The sequence below is a fragment of the Alosa sapidissima genome, chromosome 3, assembly GCF_018492685.1.
Source record: "Alosa sapidissima isolate fAloSap1 chromosome 3, fAloSap1.pri, whole genome shotgun sequence".
NCBI lineage: Eukaryota > Metazoa > Chordata > Actinopteri > Clupeiformes > Clupeidae > Alosa > Alosa sapidissima.
In genome coordinates, this window is record NC_055959.1 from 9,569,585 (window position 1) to 9,577,843 (window position 8,259).

Genomic DNA, 8,259 nt, shown 5'->3' on the forward strand with positions numbered 1-8,259 from the left:
TGTGGCCAATGCATGCAGCTGTAGTAGCAGCTAATATCCTAAATGCACAGAGTAGCGGTCTGCGGGAACCAGATTTGACAAGGATATAGAGTCTGGAACCTGTGACGAGTTATGGGTACCCTTCATCTGAGATGAAGAGCGGGCTAGTAGGCGATGCTTGAGCTGACCGATATGAGATGTAGTGTTGTCACGGGTGAATCTATGTGGCATATGAGATGTAACGGTGTGATCGGGTGAGGGCTGTCAATGTCTGGTGCGACTGAGGAATCTGGGGGTGTGTGTGTGTGTGTGACGTGCATGTAATGCGACCTGTAGATAGCCACAGAGGGGTACGGGGCTCTCTAGGCACAGGTGTGGTGATTTGGGGATAATTAGGGAAGCGGCATTGTGACAGACAAAAGACAAGCTCATTTGGAGGAAAGGGAGAACACGGGAGAGCGGGGTAGAGTTTTGGTGCACAGTGTCTATCAGTGGTGGAATGTAACGAAGTACAAATACTTCGTTACTGTACTTAAGTACATTTTCCACGTATTTGTACTTTACTTAAGTAAAATTTATAGTGCATACTTTTGACTTTTACTTCGTTACATTTTACAGCAATTATCTGTACTTTTACTCCGCTACATTTCTACAACACCATCGTTCCTTTTTACGATACATTTTATAATCAGTTTTTTTTTTTCTCTCTGACAAACACGTTTGTTTTACCGGGGGGTTGCTACCAAAGATTCTGGAGCGCTACGTGCATTCTTAGAAACATAAGCTTCTAGTCTAGACCAGGCAAAGCGTGAGCTTGTAGCCATCTGCATTCGGTAGGCTATATTCACCAGACCCATGGCTACACTGTACATGCAACTGTGTTCTGTGCCTTTCTCTGTCTGTTATCTGCAGCGTTAGGGCCTCCTCTCCGATGAGATTGCTATCCGCGGATCAGCGAAGTTACAGGCTATGCCCATGCTTCTGTCACACGTCTGATCATTTGCGGCACAAATGAATGGTAGACTATTAATGAACCGGTGGCCGGAAAAAACGTAACATTTTCCAGATTAGGAAATATTCCTTAATTGTGTGTGATTAAATAAAGATGCATAGCCTACAATTGGGGGGTAGTAACGTGAGCGCTCATTCAATGTCTATGCGTCTGCGCAAGTGAAACTGAACTTAATCATAAAGACACCTTTCTCAGCAACTTTTCTGTTCAATCAGCATAATTGGCATTACGATCCACCCGACGTTTCCCTTGTCTACCCCGTTAAACTTCAGGCTCTCGTGTTTTGCTGAATATTACTCAGCAGATCACCCTAGTAGATAACCAGAATTACAGTCTCTAGAATTGTAGGTCAGAATGTAAACTGGGCCACAGATGGTAAGCACAATTGCATTAACTTAAAACTATCTAGTCGAGTATAACCTAAAACTAGCTTAATTAAAATGCCACAGCCCATACTGATTTTTCCTTTTAGAATATATATATATTAAGAGAATAAATCATTATGCAAATACTTTTACTTTTAATACTTAAAGTACATTTAAAAGCAGGTACTTTTTACTTTTACTTAAGTAGGGTTGTCATTGTGGTACTTTTACTTTTACTAAAGTAAATATTTCTCTGTGTATTTGTACTTTTACTTAAGTACTGAGTTTCAGTACTTCCTCCACCACTGGTGTCTATAGCCGCGGGCTGTGGCAGCGTGTGGAGAAGAATCCATTGGACGCGAAGTTTCCTGTGTGTCTGCTCCTGATCGGTGTCGAGAAGTTGCCTCGGACGAACTCGCTGCTTGCTGTATCATCTGGAGGCGCGACATCGGTCGCCCTCCATCAAGTGCGCGTGTGACGTAAAGGGTTGCCTGGATTGTTTGGACTGCCTGGACGCCCGCTCGACTATCGGCCGCCCCTCCCCCTTGGATCAGCGTGTGCGTGTAGCTGAACACTGCCCCCCTCCCTCGCTCCTCGGGTCGGATGCGCCCGCCCACCACCAGCAGAATAGCCCCCTACCTGTGAACTGGTGCCTTCTCTACTTATGGACTGTGTCTTTTTTAAATATTGTATTAAATAAATATATTGGATTTGCATAACTCGGTCGCCAGCCTTGTTTGTTGAACAGCCACAGCATAGCTCCCCAGCAAAACGAGTTGCACCTTGGTTACAGTGTGATGGGTATAAAAGCTGAGGATCTGAGGCAGAGTTCGATATGAATAGGAGACAAGGGGCATGTAGACTCACTACATCTCAGCAGCCCAAAAGAGGCCGGTAAACATGATAAAGGGTGAATCAGAGTGCTGTGACATGAACCCCTTGCGAAGTATAGCGAGGCAAGCGGCAAGTACGCAAGAGTGGATCTTCGTTGCGCTTGCTCAGCTGCGGTTATTCGTATATGCATAACCATGGGAACAATGGGTGTCAGGGTTCAGCAGAGCTGCTGCCACGAGGGTCTCAGGACGTTGACGTTGCTGCATGGTCTTGGGGTTCAGCGGAGCAGTGATTAGATGGGTCCTGAACCTTGGCGGAGCTGTTCCTAAATGGTTCTATGGGCTCGGCGGAGCCGTCGTTGCCTGGGTCCTGGGGCTCAGTGAGCCGTCGTTGCCTGGGTTCTGGGGCTCGGTGGAGCTGTTGCTACATGGGGTTTTGGGTCGTGGAGCTCGGTGTATTTGCTGCATTGTTCTGGGGCTCAGCGAAGCCATCGTTTCATGGGTCCTGGAGCTCGCTGTAGCTGTTGCTGCATGGTTCTCGGGGCTTTGTGGAGCCGACGTTGCATGGGTCCTGGAGCTCGGCGTAGCTGCTGTTGCATGGGTCTTGGAGCTCGACGTAGTTGTTGCTGCGTGGTTCTTGGGGCTTCAGCAAAGCAGTCGTTGCATGGGTCTTGGGGCTCGGCGTAGTTGTTGCTGCATGGTTCTTGGGGCTGAGCGAAGCCGTCATTGCATGGGTCTTGGGGCTCAGTGAAGCCATCGTTGCATGGGTCCTGGAGCTTGACGTAGTTGTTGCTGCGTGGTTCTTGGGGCTTCAGCGAAGCAGTTGTTGCATGGGTCTTGGGGCTCAGCGTAGTTGTTGCTGCATGGTTCTTGGGGCTGAGCGAAGCCGTCGTTGCATGGGTCTTGGCTCAGAGTAGTTGTTGCTGCATGGTTCTTGAGGCTCAGCGAAGCAGTCGTTGCGTGGGTCCTGGAGCTCGGTGTAGCTTTGCTGCATGGGTCTAGGGGCTTAGCGGAGCCGTTGTAGCAGGGTTGCAGGAGCTCAGCCGAGCAGTTGCTGCGTGGTTCTTGGAGCTGAGCGAAGTCGTCGTTGCATGAGTCTTGGGGCTCAGAGTATTGGTGCTGCATGGGTCTAGGGGCTCAGCGGAGCCGTAGTAGCAGGGTTGCAGGAGCTCAGCGGAGCAGTTGCTGCATGGGTCTCCCTGAAGCTGTTGTTGCATTGGGTCCAAGCTCATTCCGTACTATCTGTGGCAGCCTTAAAACTTCAACCTGGGCTGAATGAATACTAATTTAGAATACCATTACCTGATAAAACATGACTTTAGAATACCATTACCTGATAAAACATGACATATTCAGCATGATACAACATACAACACATAATACATGATAGGCAGATAAGGCACACTGTAAAAAAAAACTCTCTGCGTTTACTTAAAAAAACAAGTCAACACATTTCACTAGCTTTTTTGAGTAATTTCAACTTGACAGTGAAGAACTCAAATAATCAAGTTAAATCAACAAATGCTCCCAACTTGAAATATCTAGTAATGCAAACTTAGTATTGTTAGTAAGGTGGACTTACAATAGGTTAGCAACTAAAAAAGTCAAGTTGAATCAAGTGCTTTTAACTTGAAATATCTAGTAATGCCAACTTAGTATTGTAAGTAAGGTGGACTTACATTAGGTTGGCAACTCAAAAATTCAAGTTGAATCAAAAGTTCTTCCAACTTAAAAAAACAAGTCAACACATTTCACTAGCTTTTTTGAGTAAGTTTTACTTGACAGTAAATAACTTAGATAATCAAGTTGAATCAACAAATACTCCCAACTTGAAAATATAGATCAATTCCAACTAATACACTGACTCTAACAAGAAAAAAACAAGTCTAAATAACAACTCAAATCCAAATAGATCAAACAATGTTTTTATTTTTAGCCAGTTTGAACACCCCTGACCTACAGTACCCTCCAGAATTATTGGCACCTCTGCTAACGCGGACTAAAAAGAGGAATATTAAATCATCTTTTAGAAATTGATCTTAATGCCTTAAGTTAAAAAATGAGGGAATATCCAACATTTAAGGACACCGATTTTCTTTGTGAATGAATAATGTATCATAAATAAATAAATGTTCTTCCTTAAAATACAGGGGTCATAAGTATTGGCACCCCATGTCATGCAGGAGTCCGCATAGGTAGGCCAGTGCAGATGGAAGATCCTTGTGTCCTGTAGAACAACAGTCTCTTCCAGGACGATGGTGATATTGGTGACAGTGTCTGGTGCTTTCATGGCGAGGTCGTCTTCAATGACGGTCAAGATTCCAATTTTCATGCCTCTAGTCCTCCTCAGCATCTGCATCCTTGGTGGAAAAGCACAGAACTACATCACTAAATTTGCAAAAAAATAAATTAGAAGACAATGGTTCTCTGCATGTGTGCCTTTTAGCGATCATCTGGTGCAACCAGGCCAGGACAGAAAATGTAAAGAGGAGAGGAATGCTGGTGCAGCTCAGATGTATTCTTAATTCTTTTTTTACTTAAGGCGAGACACTACAGGTGAATAGGGTAACATTTTTAACTAGCAGATATCACTATGAAACTTTCCCAGTAGATTACTTACATTAATATGAGAAAATAATGTATTACAAGTTTTCTGTAATTTAGTGTTTACATATGCAAATTAGGCAGTATCTAATAAAATATGTGATCATTTGCATACATTTTAAAACACGTTGAGTTCATCATTAACTGGTGCACCTACTGCATTTTCGAGTTCCCTAAATGTCAAGTGTTTGTGCTTCCTACTTTTGTGTGTTGCAAAGTTTTGTACATTGCAAATGCTATGGTCGCAGCCTACAAATGGACAAGTTATAGCTTAGTGATGTAGTACTCAAGTCCGGTCTCGGACTCGAGTCCGGTCTAGAGACCAATTTCTGCTTTCTCGGTCTCGTCTCGGACTCGTTCCTTCAAAGACTCGGTCTTGACTCGGTCTCGGACCACAGTGGGAGGAGAAGGACTCGTAATTTCAAGACCGAGTCCTCCAGACCAACGCATTTTTTATGTTCATATAAAAAAACAGACAACACATAACAACAAAAATAATAAAATGCAATGTTGACCGGCATTATTTGAAAATGACATCCCATGGTGCAATGCAAAGATACTGCCGTCAGAGCCGTTTATGCTGCCGGTGAGTGTCTGTAGGTCAGCATAGTCCATATTAAGACGTTAAGACTGCTCCTCTAAACAATTCCCAATCTAGCTTAGTCTGTAGGCCTAACTGTTGATTATTAACTGGGGTGATATTAAATTATGAATATTAAAACTGAATTTTTTTTATGGTCTTGGTCTCGACTCGGACTTGCTTCCTCAAAGACTCGGTCTTGACTTGGACTCGACTGTATTTGAAAACCAACAGACTCGGTCTCGACCCTTCAAAGACTCGGTCTTGACTCGGACTCGGCATAGGCGGTCTCGTCCCCATTACTATTATAGCTTCACCACGACGTAAATGTCCTCCAAGATATTTAAGTCCACTGCACTACAATCACATTGGAATGTACACTATTGACAACTGAATGTAGTTTCGACCTGAGGTGATTTGTCTTTTGCATGGTACCTTGCCAAATTAAATTTTAATGTAAGCTTACCTGAAGTCTTAAAGATGCACATGCACTTGGGGTGGAGGCAGAGCCAGCTTTTTCCCTGGTGACCGTGATGAAGCCTGTAATGGGTCAGTAGGGTCTCTACATCCGGGTGAGAAAATGGACACTCCTTACATTGCATTGCAACAGAAGAGTCTGCAACAACAAACAAGAGTAGAAAATTGTTATTTTTTATATAGGTTTGTAGTGCAGTGGACTTTTTTAAACATCTTGGAGGACATTTACGTAGTGATGAAGCTATAACTTGTCCATTTGTTGGCTCTGATCAAGCATTTTTTAAGGGAGCGCGATCGGCGAATGTGGGGTTGCCATTGTTTTATGTGCCTGCATTCTATTGACATATGTTGCATTAAAAATTACATTTCCATTTAATTTTTTTCAACCTATATGCAGCGCCTCTGCAGATCGAGTAGCAGCAGTTGCAAGACATTGCTAAAAACTTTGGGCGGGAGTGAGGTTTAATCAGGGGTTCAGCTTACTCCACAGTGAGCTAGCTATCCTCGCTGGCATCCAATACAAAGGTCTTTCTATAAAAAGGTGAATATTTTAGGAACATACATGTTTTCAGCAAAACAAGGAAATAGCTAACCAGACAATTATACTGATAATTGAGCTGTAGCAGCTACGGCTATCACTAGTTGTGGAATTAAGCTACTAAGATTATCTAGCAGGCTAGCTTAGCCTAATAGCCACTATTTCAACAACACCACACTATTTCCTTGCTGACATCCATTTTACACAAAATTGTTCCTGAAAGTGAATGTTTTAGGAACATCCTTGTTCAGCATTACCGGTTATGTCTTCCCAGAACATTGCAAGCTTCTACCATTCACAGTCATAACTAGACATCACTAACGTTAGCTAGTGATAGCTGCTAACGGAATGGGGGCAGTCAGATCAGCTTAGCTAAAGCAACACGACACCGAGAAAGACTGACTATCATAACAATTGGATATTGGATAAAACTAAATGCCTTACTTACCTTTGACAATGCTGTTGTCATTTGCTCCACGCTGCATACAGGTAGGGAAGGTTACTGGCTTCTGTCCTCCTGACAAATTCAAGCTGCAGCCCACAGGTCGCCTTGATACGTTAGGAAACAATGCGCTTGCGCCAACTTGACTAAGAAGTTCAGTGAACTTTGGGAAACTTCTCTCTTATAGATACTTAATTATACAAGTTGAGTCAACTCAGTTTCTTAAGTTTGTTAGGTGAAATTCCCAAATTAGTTGTGAAAACTTGTTATAATGAGTTTTACTACACTATTTGATTATTTGAGTTCTGTTTAGTCAGAAAAGTTATTTGGCAGTACTAAAGGCAAGTTGTATTTTTTACAGTGAAGCATGAATGATGAGTATCCAGATGGAATGAAATGGCTGTGGCTAATGAATAGCTGGGTAGACAGAACGGGATGTTAAAGCTTGAACGTGCAGCGTGAGGGTGAGTACCACTGCTGTATGTAAATATAATAAAGCTATTTATTGAAAATTGATCTGTTTTGTATATTAGTTTTAGGAGTTGCATCAGTTTTTGTCCCTTTTAGGCTAAAGGTTTATCTTACCTTTCATATCTTCTGTCCCACAGGGGGCCATAGTCGTCATAGTCGAATGTTTAGTGCATTTTGAAGGGAGTACATTATGTTAAGGCAGACTGGTTCTAATCCTGGGTACAGGGTCATACAGACAACAGGGGTACTGGTGTTGCCCATTTTTCTAACCACATGAGCAATCCCCTCATGAAAAAGTAGTATAGGAATCTTATAGTATTTTGGGACAAAATATTATAGTAATCTTATAGGAATACGTATTTTGGGACATACTGTAGTACTACTAATAACTCTATAATATCCTATAACTGCTATAGTTTTTCTATAGTAGTCTCATACTATAAGATTCCTATAGTATTTTTTCCTAAGGGTCATACGTGACAGAAAACAACTTGAGTAGGCTAACCTCTGCCAATGTAGGCTATCAAAGCCATAGTTTATACTCATTACTGGAGAAGTCTGGCAGCACACGTTCTCTGCCGGTGCAATTCCAGCGAAATATAGCTAGGAGTAGGTAAGTTTGTTTGCATTTAGATCTATATATATATATATATTGAGCTATAACCAAGTGGTCTTTCAATGATAGTATCATGGAATTCAAACCATAACTATCTATTCCGATAGCATACAATTAGCAGGCTAGGTCAGTGGCTGAACTGCATTTAGGGTGCTTATAACCTGTGTTGTGAAGTAAAATATCTACTAGGAAGATTGCAAAGACTTTTGACTGTGTAAAGAAATAGGTCTTTATTTTAAAACGTTTCCAACTGTTTATTACTTGAATGCAAGATGATGATTGCCACAAACGTTTACCTCTTTTAGGAGAAATTTTAAGCTGACATGCAATTGTTACCATTCT

The 8,259-nt window shown here is 42.4% G+C and overlaps 1 long non-coding RNA gene across 1 annotated transcript; it reads right to left on the reverse strand.

Annotated features, from left to right (window-relative positions):
* Window positions 1-4,119: 4,119 nt before the first annotated feature.
* On the reverse strand, window positions 4,120-7,197 carry LOC121705171. Its single transcript, XR_006030722.1, has 3 exons — window positions 6,837-7,197; window positions 5,840-5,989; window positions 4,120-4,549 (listed from the first exon to the last, which is right to left on the reverse strand). It is a non-coding gene; the product is annotated as an uncharacterized LOC121705171 (long non-coding RNA).
* Between the last annotated feature and the right edge of the window lie 1,062 nt (window positions 7,198-8,259).